The 15,084-nt window shown below is 44.8% G+C and overlaps 1 protein-coding gene across 1 annotated transcript in view; it reads left to right on the forward strand.

Moving 5' to 3' along the window:
* Nucleotides 1–15,084, forward strand: part of LOC143020010 (endothelin-converting enzyme 1-like) — a gene marked incomplete in the record, with an annotated part of 101,397 nt that overhangs the window by 7,752 nt on the left and 78,561 nt on the right.

The following is a 15,084-nucleotide window of genomic DNA, read 5'->3' on the forward strand; positions in this document are numbered from 1 at the left end:
GAGGGGAAGAGGGATGATTTATGGACTTTTGGAGGAGGGAGATAATTTAGGGATTTTGTGGGGATTATTTGGGGACTTTGGGGTGAGCGAAATTTCATTTTGGGACTTTAGGGAGACGGAGGAGATAATTATGGGGACTTTGTGGGGAGGGGGGATAATTTGGGAACTTTTGGGGGGAGGGGCATAATTTAATGATTTTAGGGGGAGGGTTCATAATTTGGTAACTTTGAGAGGAGGGGCTAGTTTAGGGATTTTGGGGGAGGCGGAGTTAATTTTGGAATTTTTGGGGGAGGGAGAGGTAATTTGAAGACTTTAGGAGATGGATTAATTTGAAGACTTTTAGGGAGATATGGAGATTTTTGGAGGGAATGAAGGGATAATTTGGGGACTTTCGGGGTAGGGAAAATAATTTGGAGATTTTGTGGTAGGGAGATAATTTGGGGACTTTAGGGAAGGGGGCTAATTTAGGGAGTTTTGGGGGATAGTTTTAGGGTTTTAGGGGGAGTGGGGATAATTTGGGAACTTTGGAGGGTTGTGAGGATAATTTGCGGACTTTGGGGGATGGGGTGATAAGTTTAGGGACTTTGGGGGGAGGAGTAGCTTTACATGAAGACGGACAGCGTGACTTACCGTTGGCGCCAGAAGCCTCCGGTGACCTGGCATTGGCGACAGAGCCCACGTATCTGAGTGCCATAGCGCTCTCCCTTTTCTCTTTTTCTTTCTCTTTCTCTGTCTCTTTTTTCTTTATCTCTTTCTCCCTTTATCTTTCTCTCCCTCCAACTCTCCCTAACTCTCCCCCTCCTTTTCACTTTCTCTCTGTCTTTCTGTCTCTCTCTTCCCCCTCACGCCCTAATTTTTTCTCTTTTTTCTTCAGTTTCTATTTCTCCTTTCTCCATTTCTCTTTCCTCTCTTCCCTTTCGCACCTACCTCACTTTCTCTCTGGTGACAGGCTTCATCAAGTCCTAGCCCCAGGCGGTTTTATTCAGTTACGTAGACGGCACTGGCTGGAACATGAATAAAATCGTTTGAATTTTGTTTACAAAAGGACGCCAAGGCCGGCGTCACCGGATTGAAGCTATTCATTGGAGTGAGGAACTCTGACATCCGGCTCAACTGTCCGGCGGTGCCAAAGGAAGGTCAGTTTGCCTCTACGGACGTCAAACTACCCTCCCCCATCCCCCCAATCTCCCCCCTTCCTCCCTCCATCTTCTCTTCCGGACTTCCAAGTTTGGAATATTGTTAGTCCTTTGTTTTTTTTTTTTTTTTTTTTTTTTTTTTTTTTTTTTTTTTTTTTTTTAGGGGGTATAGGGGAGACTTTTTTGTAGGGGAGAGGTACGAGGTATCTCTTGCTAGTATCGCTTGTTGGTATCCCTTACCGGTATTCCATACCGGGTTACTCCGTAATTACCATCTAGGGTTACCTAGTCCACGTTTCGGCGCCATACCTCCAACAAAAAAAAAAAAAAAAAAAAAAATATATATATATATATATATATATATACATATATATACATACATATATATATATATATATATATATATACATATATATACATACATATATATATATATATATATATATATATATATATACCATCGTCATTGTAGTCTTCACCACTACCACCATTACCACCGGTAACACCACCTCTGTCACCAGATCCTCGACCATTGGATCCTCAATCACCACTATCACCACCATTTCTACCAGCCAGTGCCTTTTCTCACACTCTCATTACTTCCTCACCACCATCACCACCTCCACCATCACCACTACCACCGTCTCACACCACAAAGATTGGTGTAAACATATCCATCTTACACCATCTTTCTCCAACTCATATACAATAACATTGTCACTCCTTTCCCACACCCTCCTCCTCTTCCTCCTCCTTTCACATCCTCCTCCCTGTCCTTTTCCTCCTCCTCTTCCTTTCCAGTCCTCTTCCATATCCCTCTCCTCCCCCTCCTCCTTTCCCATCCTCCTCCCTGTCCCTCTCCTCCTCCTCCTTTCCCATCCTCCTCCTGTCCCTTTCCTCCTCCTCCTCATCCTTTTCCATCCTCCTTCCTGTCTCTTTCCTCCTCTTCCTCCTTTCCCATCCTCCTCCTGTCCCTTTCCTCCTCCTCCTACTTCTCCTTCCCCCATCCGCCTCCTTGTCCCTTTTCTCCTCCTCCTCCTCCTCCTCCATCACCTCCCTGTCCTCCTCGTCCCCCACCTCTTCCTTATTCCTTCCTCTTTCTTCTCCTCCTCCTCCTCCTCCTTCTTCTCCTACCTCCCCACCTTATTATCTCCCCCTTCATCCTCCTTCTCCTCCTCCTCCTCCTCCTCCTTCTTCCCCTCTCTTCCCTTTCCTCTCCTCTTCCCTCTCATCCTGTTACCTACCTTATTCTCTTTCCCTTCCTCCTTCTCCTCCTCCTCCTCTTCCTCCTCCTTCACCTCCTCCCTATTCTCCTCCTCCTCCCAAGTTTTTGTGTGGCCGTAGATGACCGGCTCCCCCACCATCCTCTCCCCATATGTTCACCTTTAACTTCATACCATTGTCCCAAACCACTGTTTTGCATTCGTCACCTCCTCCTCTCCTCTTCTTCCTCCTTCTTCCTCTTCTTTCTTCCTCCTAAACTCCCTCCTCCTCCTCCTCCTCCTCCTCTTCCTCCACCATCTCCTCCTCTTCCACATTCCCCTCCTCTTCCTCCTCCTTTCGCCATCTTCTTCCTCTTCATCCTCCGCCTTATCAGCTTCTTACTCGTCTTCCTCATCATCTTCCTCTTCATCTCTTCCCTCTTCCATTCTTCCATTATCTTGTCCTTCTGTGTCCTCTTCTTTTTTCTTCCATCCCCTTCCTAGCCCTTCCTGGCCCTTCCATGATTCTTCTCGGTCCTTCCTGACCCTTCCTGACTCCTCCTGGTCCTCCCGGTCCTTCCTGGCCCTTCCTGGGCCCTTCCTGGGGTCTTCCTGGCACTTCCATGTTTCTCCTAGGTACTTCCTGGCCCTTCCTGGGTCCTTCCTGGGATCTTCCTGGCATTTCCATGGTTCTCCCAGGTCCTTCCTGGCCCTTCCTGACCCCTCTTTATCCTTCCCAGTCTTTCCTGGCTCTTCCTGGGCCCTTCCTGAGGTCTTCCTGGCACTTCCATGGTTCTTCCTTGTCCTTCCTGGCTCTTCCTGACCCCTTCTGGTCCTTCCCGGTCCTTCATGGGTCTTTCCTGAGGTCTCCCTGGCACTTCCATGGTTCTCCCAGGTCCTTCCTGGTCCTTCCCGGTCCTTCCCACCCCTTCCTGGGGTCTTCCTGGCAATTCCTGACCCTTCTTGGTCCTTCCCTGTCCTTCCCAGCCCTTCCCGGGGTCTTCCTGGCAATCCCTGACCCTTCCTGGTCCTTCCCGGTCCTTCCTGGCCCTTCTTGGGGTCTTCCTGGCTATCCCTGACCCTTCCTGGTCCTTCTAGGTCCTTCCTGGCCCTTCTTTGGCCCTTCCTGGCCCTTCTATGATCCCTTGCCTCTTCCCTCGCCCTTTCTCATCCACTCCATGCATCCCTCCAGACCTTCCATTGAGTTTCTTACTGTCGGTCCATACGTCTCCTGCCTTCCACCTCATCGTCCACAATTTTTTTCTTTTTTTTCTCTCTTCCCACATGTCACATGACATTGGGACACGTCGGGGGTCATTTTTCACCGAATATACGGACGCACACACACACACACACACACGCATGCTTAGGGACGTCTGGAATTAGCTCCCTTTCTGTAATCCACTTTGCTTAGAATTGAAATAGATTCTCTCTCTCTCTCTCTCTCTCTCTCTCTCTCTCTCTCTCTCTCTCTCTCTCTCTCTCTCTCTCTCTCTCTTTGATTTGAACACATACACACGCACACACACACACACACACACACACACACACACACACACACACACACACACACACACACACACACACACATACACACACACACACACACACACACAGATGGTGCGAAACTACTAAAGAGAGTAAGTACAGAGGAAGACTGCAAATCTTTTCAAGCCTGGAAATGGAGCCAGAAGTGCGAAGTGAACTTCAACATAAAGAAATGTAGCATAAAGGAATTTGGAAAAAGCAAGAATAGAATATCATGTCAATATAAAATTGGTACAAAGGAAGTAACAAAAAAACAGTAAACTCGGAAAGGGACCTTGGAGTAATTATGTCAAATGACATGACACCAGACAAACACGTCAACAAATTAGTCGGAGAAACTTTCAACTTATTAAGATCAATGAAAGTAGCCTTTGACTACATGGATGAAGAAATAGTTAAGGAAATACTAGAAACACTGATAAGACCAAAATTGGAATACGCTGCGACATTATGGTCACCTAGTTCTAAAAAAAATGTATAAAGAAACTAGAAAGAATTCAAAGAGCAACGACAAAAATGGCGCCAACAGTCTCCAATTTGAGATGCGAACAAAGGTTGAATAAACTAAACTTATTAACTCTGGAATAAAGAGGAGAAAGAGGTGATTTGCTAACCACCTACAGAATTATGAAAGGGATGAGAATTCTTGATAAAGACGACTTACTAAAGTGGGACATAAGAAATACAAGAGGACACGAGAAGAAACTTAAGAAGGACAGTTACAGAAGGGATCTGAAAAAGAACAGCTTCCCACACAGAGTGACAGATATCTGGAACAAACTGAATGAGGAAACAGTGAGTGCTAAAACTATACATGACTTTAAGAAAAAAACTGGATGCGGAAAGATACAAAAGCGGGTCACTACGAGCATAGCTCTTTTCCCGTAAAATACAACTAGGTAAATATACACACACACAAGCACGCACGCACACATACACGCATACACAAGCATGCACACACACACACACACACACACATACATACACACACACAAACACACACACACACACACACACACACACACACACACACACACACACACACACACACACACACACACACACACACACACACACATATATATATATATATATATATATATATATATATATTTATTTATATATATATATATATATATATATATATATATATATATATATATATTATTGAAGGTGAAAGAAGTAGACGAGGAGAAATGGGAGAATTTTACGCCTTAGCGTTTCGACCCGCAGGGTCTTGATCACAAAGCTTTGTGATCAAGACCCTGCGGGTCGAAACGTTAAGGCGTAAAATTCTCCCATTTCTCCTCGTCTACTTCTTTCACCTTCAATATTATTTGTCATAATATAGTCAACATATATATATATATATATATATATATATATATATACATATATATATATATACATATATTGTGGTGGTACTTATGGGCCCTGTGACTCCCTTGGGAGTTACATTACTCGACAGTGGCTCGACATCAAGTCTTGGGGAAGGGATCGACAAGACGTCTTCACTTCCATGCTGTAATGTAGCTTCTAGAGATCCTCCTCTTCCTCTCCCCCCTCCTTTTCCTCTTCCTCCTCTTTCTCTTCCTCTTCCTCCTCCTCTTCCTCTTCCTTTTCCTCCTCTTCCTCTTGTCCTCTTTCTTTCCCTCCATTCCTCTTCATCCCCTTTCTCTTCCTGTTCTCATTTTCCTCTTCTTTCTCTTTTTCTTTCTCCTATTCCTCCATCTCCTCTTTCTCTTCTTCCCTCTCTTTTTTTTCTATTTTTTCTCTTGTTCTTTCTCTCACACTCTTCTTCCTCCTCCTCCCCTTCCTCTTCTTATTCCTCCTTCATTTCCTCTTCTTTCTCTTCCTCTTCCTCCTCCTCTTCCTCTTTTTTCTTTCTCATTCTCCATTCCCCTCTTCATCCTCCCTTTCCTCCTTATTTTCCATATGTACTCATTACCCCTCCACTTTTTCCTTCCCCTCCATATCCCTCCATACTCCTCCCACTCCATACATCTCCTTCCCCCCTCTCCCCTGCCTTCCCCCTCCCCTCCTCTCCCCTCCCTTTCCCCTCCCCTCCTCTCCCCTCCCTTTCCCCTCCCCTCCTCTCCCCTCCCTTTCCCCTCCCCTCCTCTCCCCTTCCCCTCCTCTCCCCTCCTCTCCCCTCCTCATCCTCTCCCCTCCTCCTTCCCCTCCTCTTCCCCTCCCCACCTCTCCCCTCCCTCTTCACCTCCCCTCCCCTTCTCTCTTTTCTCCCCTCCCTCTCCCCTCCCCCTCCCGTTCCTTTCATAATTTTCCTAACCTGATTTAATTCGATTTATTAATTCATTAACTTAATTATCTTTTGGTAAGGTTACATAGTTTAAGAATTCTCGTAAGAGGAGTTAACATAATCTCGGTTAACTTCTTAACTGTGACGTACTCAACAGATTTTATTCTGGTTAATTTGAGTAAGCAGTGTCCGTGGGCTGGGATCGAACTGGAGATCAAATGCAGTGGAGATAAGAAGTCATGTTACCATTTCCCAGAACTTTTCGCCCAGGCCCAGCTATTATTGAATATCCCCGAACGATGTATTTCGAAAATGGTCACCTTTGTCCGCATCCTTGGATCGAATTGGAGATCGAATACAGTGGAAACAAGAAGTCTTGTCACTATTTCTCAGAATATTTCGCTCAGGTCCAGCTATTACTGGATGGCTTCGAACGATGTGTTTCGAAAATTGTGACGATATTGTCCGAAGCCTGGGATCGAATGCTGTGGAGATACGAAGTCTTGTCACTATTTCCCAGAACGTTTCACTCATGGCCAGTTATTACTGAAAGGCCCCGAACGATGTATTTCGGAATTTGTGACGATACTGTCCGAAGCCTGGGACCGAACTGGAAATCTAATACAATGGAGATAAAAAGTCTTGTTACTATTTCCCAGAAAGTTTCACTCAGGTCCAACTATCATTGAATGGACCCGAACGATATATTTCGAAAATTGTGACGACACTTATTTGGGGGCGATTGTGGGTACCCCGCTCGTCCGTCATCGTCCACATCCGGAGGATGACACCGATGTTGTCACCGTTTTCTGTTGTCACGTTTTCTGTTAGTCACCGTTTCCAACAGTTTCCACCCCGATACCCTCTGTTGCCAGCCCATATATCCTTGTCCCTCCAACTCAGGTCCAGTGCCCTTATCCATTCTAAGGCCCCTAAGGTCTTCCCTATCCTGCAGGGGCCTTCCGGTAAGCCTTCCTTGTCCTAAGGCCGATTGTGTCCTTAACACTACTAAAGGCCTTCCAAAGTCCCTCCTCGAGGTTTCCAAAGACCTTCGCCTATTACAAGGACCTTCCAAGGCCATTCCTCGGACCTTACTCGAGCCTTAAAAGGCCCATCATTGGCTATTAGGAAGGCCTTCCAAGGCTCTTCTTCACACCTTCCAAGGCCTTTCTTTGGTCCTTCCAAGATGCCCTTCCTCGTCGAGGGCGCCTTTCTCGGGCCTTCCAAGGTCCTTTAGCCATCATTGTAAGGCCCTTTTGAATTTCTTTCTTCCAGGGCCCTTCCCCGTCGAGGGCTCCTTCCTCGGGCCTTCCAAGGTTCTTCAACCATCATTGTAAGGCCCTTTTGAATTTCCTTCTTCCAGGGTCCTTCCAGGGTCCTTCCTCGGGGCCCTCGTATGCCCCTATTCTTCCGCGCCATTACTCCCTCCACCCCCGTAATTACCTTATTTCCTTCTCCAGTTATTCTTGTCCCGTCTTGCTCATTGCCCTCCTCTTCCTCCTCCTCCTCCTCCTCCTCCTCCTCCTCCTCCTCCTCCTCCTGGTCTTCGTCCTCCTCCCCTTGGTCTTCCTTCTCCTCCTCCTGGTCTTACTCCTCCTCCTCCTCATGGTCTTTCATCTTCCTCTAGTCTTCCACTCCTCTCTCTTCCTGGTCTTCCTCTCCTCTCTCCTCCTGCTCTTCCTGCTCCTCCTCCTGGTCCTCTTCCTCCTCCTCCTTGTCTTTCTCCTTCTCCTCCTCCTCCTCAGCATGCTTTTTTTGTCCTCCTCTTCCTGTCGTTCTTCCTCCTCCTCTTCCTCCTCCGCCTGCTCTTCCTCTTCCTCTTCTTCGCCCGCCTCCTATTACTCCACCGCATGTTCTTCTTCCTACTCTTCCTCCTCCTTATACTCTTTTTTTCTTATTTTATTCTTGTTCATCTGTTTCTTCTATGAACAGTCACGAGAAAAAAAAAAAATTACCCACCCAGAGCTCTCTATAATACAAAAATAAAAATCTTTGTTTGACGTTTTTCTTTTTAATCTAATAAAGAAAATTACCTAATTTTAAGCGAAATGCTACTTAGGAAAATTACCTAATCTTAAGCGAAATGCTACTTAGGAAAATATAATATATATATTTATATATATATATACATATATATATATATATATATGTATATATATATATATACATACATACATACATGTTTAGACCTCCTCCTCCTCCTCCTCCTCCTCCTCCTCCTCCTCTTCTTCTTCCTCCTCCTCATCCATCTTTTCTGCCTCCTCATCCTCCTCTTCCTTTTCTTCCTCCCACCCCCTCCCTCCCTCCTTCCCTCCCTCCTCATCAGTTGGTCTAATAGATGTAATTACGGGTCTTTGGTCAGGATATCCTGGAGTGAAGTGGAGGAGATGGAGGTAGAGTGTGGAGGAGATGGAGGGAGGCTGTATGGAGATGGAGGTAGGCGTTTGGAGAGATAGGAGAAGAAAGTGGAGGTATGGAGGTAGCGAATGGAGGGAAGGAGATAGGATGCATTGGAAAATGTGTAGGGAAATTAGCCAGGATGGAGGATGGGTGATGTAGTGTGATACTTACTGGATGCTACGTGATGGGAAGCGTGGAAAAAGACCAGACAGACGTAGACGACGTAGAGAAGTTTGCAGGAGTAAAGTGGCAGAGGTTGGAATGATCTGGGAGAGGCCTTTATTCAGTAGTGGACTCGAAATAGCTGATATATATATATATATATATATATATATATATATATATACATATATATATATATATATATATATATATATATCATCAAACATGACTTTGAAAAACTCCTCAATAACAATTTAGGTCTATACAAACTTGGTCCATTTATTGTTAAGAGTATATATGATAATTACTGTAAGGAATAAGGTCACCCACCCCTACCCTTCAAGACTTGACCTGATATGATTAGCTTAAGTGGTAACCCTTGCCATGTGTCAAACCTCTCTCATGTGTATATATATTTCATCTTACTCTGTACTTATTCATTCTATTGTAATCCTTGAAGATGTGAACAAAAACACGAAAGCGCTCGGATTCTAAGAATTTTTCTTTTCCCTGTGGTATTCAGCATATATATATGTATATATATATATATATATATATATATGTATATGTATATGTAGAGATTATATAGAAAGTTTTGCAGGAGTAGCATGGCAGATTGGTACAGTCTTGGGAGTGATGGAATGGTGTTGGAGAGTTCTTTGTTCAGCAATGGACTAATTGATTGGTTGAGGAAACGGACGTCTTGGAAGTACAATGTACTACAGTACAATGTAGTACAGTATAATTTCAGTATATTATATAATGTATAAGTACTCCATGTACATTTTGTGTATTGTAGGTGCAGGAGCCTACGCCAGGAGGCACTGAATATTAGCTGCGCTCTGGGGATTGTTGGGGAGGAGTGCGGGATTCGAACCCATAACTAAGGGAATGCGAGACCAGCACGCTGCCGATGACGCTACTGTAATGTTCTTGTGTTCTTACCGACCGAACCGGCGTATAGACGCATATAACAAAATTTGTTCATCAAAAGTTGAAGAACATTCGTCTCGAACAACCTCTGTGTGTGTGTGTGTGATTCACCATGGTCTTTGGATCACGTGTTGGACTCGTGATCGACAGCTATTTCCCTCCCGGAAGAGAGCTCAGACTAGCTCATATATGACCGATCTATGGATAATGCTTTGACCTTACACACACACACACACACACACACACACACACACACACACACACACACACACACACACACACACACACACACACACACACACACACACAACTCCCCGCCCACGAGAGTTGGAATAACAACTCGCAGCGCAGCGATACTGAAATTATTTCAGCTGTGGGCGGGATTCGAACTCGGACCGCTGTAACAGCAGTTGCGAACGCTACCACTAGGCTGTCGTGTTGTGTGTGTGTGCTTACTGTGTCTTACTGCATTGCTTCTGACCCAGAGCAGTGGGCGAGAGACGGGGATGTCCCGTCATCCAGGAGGAGCTAAGATGAGAGGGGGGAAGGGTAGTGGATGGGAGTGGAATGAGTGGGAATGGGTGCGTGCCTGTTAACTTGGCTACCTCCCTTATAAGGGGGGAAAAGACCTTGGTGTAAATATATATATGTGTGTATATATATATATATATATATGTGTGTGTGTGTGTATGTGTGTGTAATATGTATGTATATATACATACATAATGGTTCGAACCCATCTGAAGTGTGCAGAAAGGTTTGAAATGAGAGGTTTAACTTGCAGTAATTTCAATAATCCAGGATTAATCCTAACTCGCCAAGAACTAAGTTAGAACCATTACTTAATCAGATTGTCGAGACAAAGGAAGAGAAAATAGAGAGAGAATGGGAGGGTGAGTTTTTTTTTTCTTTTCTTTCTTTTCTTTTTTTTTTTCTTAGATGAGGATCATGGAAAAAATGCGTTACCCTGCTCCGTAGGGGTTTCATTCGAGTCCATAAAATATTGAGTGAATAAAATTTATGCAGTCAATACCACGTACGGGGGGGAAGAAGGTAGTAACGGGAGCCGAAATGATTTAAGGAGTAAAAAGAAAAAGAAGAAAAAGAAGGAAAAATAAAAGAAAGCTGGAGAGGAGGACAGTTTGAGAAAATGGGAAGAGAAGAGATTTGGAAAAGTAGAGAGAGAGAAAATGAACCTAAAGCACAAGAAAACAAAGAGAAATGAGTTTTAGGGTGAATAGGAAAGACAGTGGTGCAGAAGAAAGACAAAGAAAAATGGAGAGAGAGAGACAGAGAGAGAGAGAGAGAGAGAGAATAAAACTCGGGCTTGTAGGTCACACTATACCAGAACATGACCAGAAGTGGAAAAAGAAAGAAGAAAAAAGAAACGGAAATAATTGGAAAGTGACGTCACAGGAAAGAATTGGAAGGAGGAAGAAGGTAAATAATAATGGGCACTGAAGGAATTGGAATGAGAATGTGGAAATTGGGGGAGCGTCCGGGAAGCTACCCTCAGGAAAAGATTGGTAATGACGTCTTAGGAAAATCATGGACCGGAAAGAAATGGGAATCAGGAATTGGGAAGAAGAAAATAGGGAGTGCCCAGGATGCGAAGCAGTGTTAAAAAAAAAAAAAAAAAAAAAAAAAAAAGACAATTGACAATCGGGGGGGAAGGAATGATGGTGACGTCATAGTTATATGACGTCATAATGGACAGGAAAGACTTGGAAATCAGAAATTGGGATGGGGATAAAGAGAATGGGCAGTGCTACTGTGTGCCAAGGATAGTCGATGGACGACGGGAAAAGATAGGTAATGACGTCATAGGAAAATAATGGACAGGAAGGAAATGGAAATTGAGAATTGGGAAGAAGAGAACGGGGGAGTGCCAAGGATAGACGGTAACCGGAAAAGATTGGGTGCGGTGTGAAACCAATATAGGAAAACTTTGGCTGGGAGATAAGATAGTAGAAATCAAAGAGTAGGAAAATAGTGACAGCGATGTTTGGGAAGGCTCATGGACTGTGTTTAACCAACGCTTCTGTCCCACTGGTGTCTGGAAGCCCAAAAGGAAAGGATTGGCCTGGGAGAAATAAGGAGGAAAATATTGGACAAAGAAAGAAATTAGCAAAGATTGGGAATGAAGAGGAGGAGGAGGAGGAAGAGGAGAGTTCAAGGCGTGCCAAGAGAGATTCATTATATTTCAAGAGAAGATTTGAGATAGAATTTGAGAACGAGAGAGGAAAAGATTGTCCAGAGAGTGAGAGAGAGAGAGAGAGATTTGGAGAGGAAAAGAGTGGAGTTAATTCGTATGGAATAAGGATTACGTGTGGAGTGTCGAAAGACGAAGACGAAGGAAAATATTGGCAATGGAGTTATCATGTGGGAGTAGGGAGGAAAATATTGGCAATGGAGATATTATGGTGGGAAGACAAAAATGTGGGAGTAGGATATTGGCAGTCGACGTATTATGGGGAAGATTAAAAGGTGGGAATAGGGAGGAAAATATTGGAAATGGTGGTGTATTATGTGGGATATTAAGATGTGGGACGTAGATATCGGCAATGCAAGTATTTTAGGAGTAAGATTAAGACGTGGGAATAAGGAGTAAAATGTTGGTATTGGAGGTATTAGGGGGGAATATCAAGATGTAAAAGGAAAACATTGGCAGTGCATGTATTAAGGGGAATAGGGAGGAAAATACTGGTATTGGAGGTATTATCAGGGAGTAGGGAGGAAAATATTGGGGTATTATGGGGGAGATGAAGATGTGGGAATAGGGGGAAATTGCTATTGGAGGGTATTATGGGGAAATTAAGATGCGGGCGTAGGGAGGAAAATATTGGGGTATTATGGGGGAGATTAAGATGTGGTGAGAATATGGGGGAAATTGCTATTGGAGGGTATTATGGGGAAATTAAGATGTGGACGTAGGGAGGAAAATATTGGGGTATTATGGGGGAGATTAAGATGTGGGAATAGGGGGGAAATTGCTATTGGAGGGTATTATGGGGAGATTAAGATGTGGGCGTAGGGAGGAAAATACTGGTAATGGAGGTATTATCAGGGAGTAGGGAGGAAAATATTGGCAATGAAGGTATTTAGGGGATAAGATTAAGACGTGGGAATAGGGAGGAAAATACTGCTAGTGGAGACATTATGTGGGAGTAGGGAGGAAGATATTGTTAGTGTAAATATCATGTGGGAGTAGGAAAAAAATACTGGTGGAGACATTATGAGGGAGTAGGGAGGAAGATATTGTTAGTGGAGATATCATGTGGGAGTAGGGAGGAAAATATTGGTGGTGGAGACATTATGTGGGAGTAAGGAGGAAGATATTGTTAGTGGAGATATCATGTGGGAGTAAGGAGGAAAATACTGTTGGTTGAGACATTATGTGGGAGTAGGGAGGACGATAGTGTTAGTGGAGATATCATATAGGAGTAGGGAGGAAAAAACTGGTAGTAGAGACATGTGGGAGTAGGGAGGAAGATATTGCTAGTAGAGATATAATGTGGAAGTAGGGAGGAAAATATTGGATATAGAAGTATTATGGGATGAAGATTAAAATGTGGGAGTAAAATATTGACAATGGGCGTAGTAGGGGGTGGAAGAGATTAAGATGTGGGATTAGGGAGGAAAATATTAGGGAAGGAATGGAGAAGGGGTGGATTACGAGAGAGTTAAGTGATGGTCGAAGGGGAAAGGGGGAAGGGGAAGGGGGGGAGAGGGAAAGTGGGAGGGGAGAAGGGGGAAAGGGGGGAAGGGGGGAGGTAAATGAGGAAAAGTAAGATGAAATTTGGAAATAACATTTCCAAAATAATGAGGAAAGTTTTGGTTAAAAAAAAAGAGTAAAGATATATTGGAAAATCTCTCTCTTCCTTTCTGTCTGTATGTCTGTCTCTTCCTATCTTTCTGTCTCTCTCTCTTTTTTATTTCTTTCTCTCGTTCTTTCTGTTTGTCTGTCTCTCATTCTCTCTCTCTTCCCACCTCACTCTTTCCTTCTCCCTCCCTCTCTCTCTCTCTCCTTCTCCCTCCCTCCTTCTTTCTTTCTCTCTCTTTCTCTCTCCCCTCTCTCCTTCTAATTCCCTCTGCCCCCCCCTCTCTCTCTCTCTCTCTCTCTCTCTCTCTCTCTCTCTCTCTCTCTCTCTCTCTCTCTCTCTCTCTCTCTCTCTCTCTCAGTGATGAAAATGTAATCGTTCATTGTTTAGTTAGATCTTAATCTTGTCCTTTGATTATCTTACATTGTTTTATTATTTTTTCCGTTGTGTCCATCAACCATTTCTTTTTCTCTTTTTTTATTTTCTAATTCATCATTTCCCTTCCTCTCTCTCTTCCGTCTCTCTCTTTCCTCCTCTTACCCGTTTTCTAATTTGCTCTCTTTTCTCTTGTGTCTTTATCCCATGTCTTTCTCCTCCTCCTCCTCCTCCTCCTCTTCCTTGTGTCTCTCCTCCTCCTCATCTTTGTGTCTCTCCTCCTCCTCCTCCTCCTCCTCCTCCTTGTCTCTCTCCTTCTCCTCGTCGTCGTCCTCCTCTTTCTCTTTTTCTCATCGTCCTCTTCCTCGTCTTCCTCCTCCTCCCCATCCTCCTCCTTGTCTTTCTCCACCTCCTCTTCCTTTTCATCATTTTCTTATTGTCCTCTTCCACCTCCTCCTCCTCCTCCTCCTCCTCCTCCTCGTCTTCCTCTTCTCATTTTCTCAGCGTCCAACTCATTCTCCTCCTCCTCCTTCTCCTCGTCCCCCCTCCTCCTCCTTCTCCTCCTCCTCCTCGTCCCCCTCCTCCTTCTCCTCCTCCTCCTCCTCCTCCTCGTCTTCCTCCGGTTTGCTGACAAAGAGAGGCTTCTTTGGTTACACTGGCGTTTCCTTCCTTCCTCTACTTTCATGTGTTTTGTCTCTCCTCCTCCTTTCCTCCTCCTCCTCCTCCTCTTCCTCCATTCGTATTTCATGGCTCTTCCTCCTCGAGCGTCGGTTTCCTCTTCCTCCTCCTCCTCCTCCTCCTCCTCTTCTTCTTCTTCCTCTACTTCCTTCTCTTATTCTTCCTCCTCCTTCTCTTTTTCTTCTTCCTCCTCCTCTTCCACTTCTTTCATCTTCTGTGCCTACTCCACTGCTTCTTCCTGTTTCTCCTCTCCCTCCTCCTCTTCTTCCTCCCACCTTCCCTTCCTCCTACTCCTTCGGCGCTTGCTCCTCGTCTTCCTCCTCCTTCCTCTTCCTCCTCATCCTCTTCTGTGCTGCTCCTACCCCTCCTCCTCCTCCTCTTCCACCTCTTCCTTTTCCTTCTCCTCCACCTCTACCTCTTCTTCCCTCTTCTCCTCCTCGTCCTCCCCTTTTCCTCCTCCACCTCTTCGTATTCATCTTCCTCCTCCACCTCCTCTTCTTTCTCTTCCCCCTCCTCTTCCTCCTCCTCCTCCTCGTCCTCCCCTCCTCCTCCCCTCCTCTTCCTCCTCC

The sequence above is a fragment of the Oratosquilla oratoria genome, chromosome 38 (genome assembly GCF_046742065.1).
Source record: "Oratosquilla oratoria isolate Oo_2021 chromosome 38, ASM4674206v1, whole genome shotgun sequence".
In the NCBI taxonomy this organism is placed as follows: Eukaryota; Metazoa; Arthropoda; class Malacostraca; order Stomatopoda; family Squillidae; genus Oratosquilla; species Oratosquilla oratoria.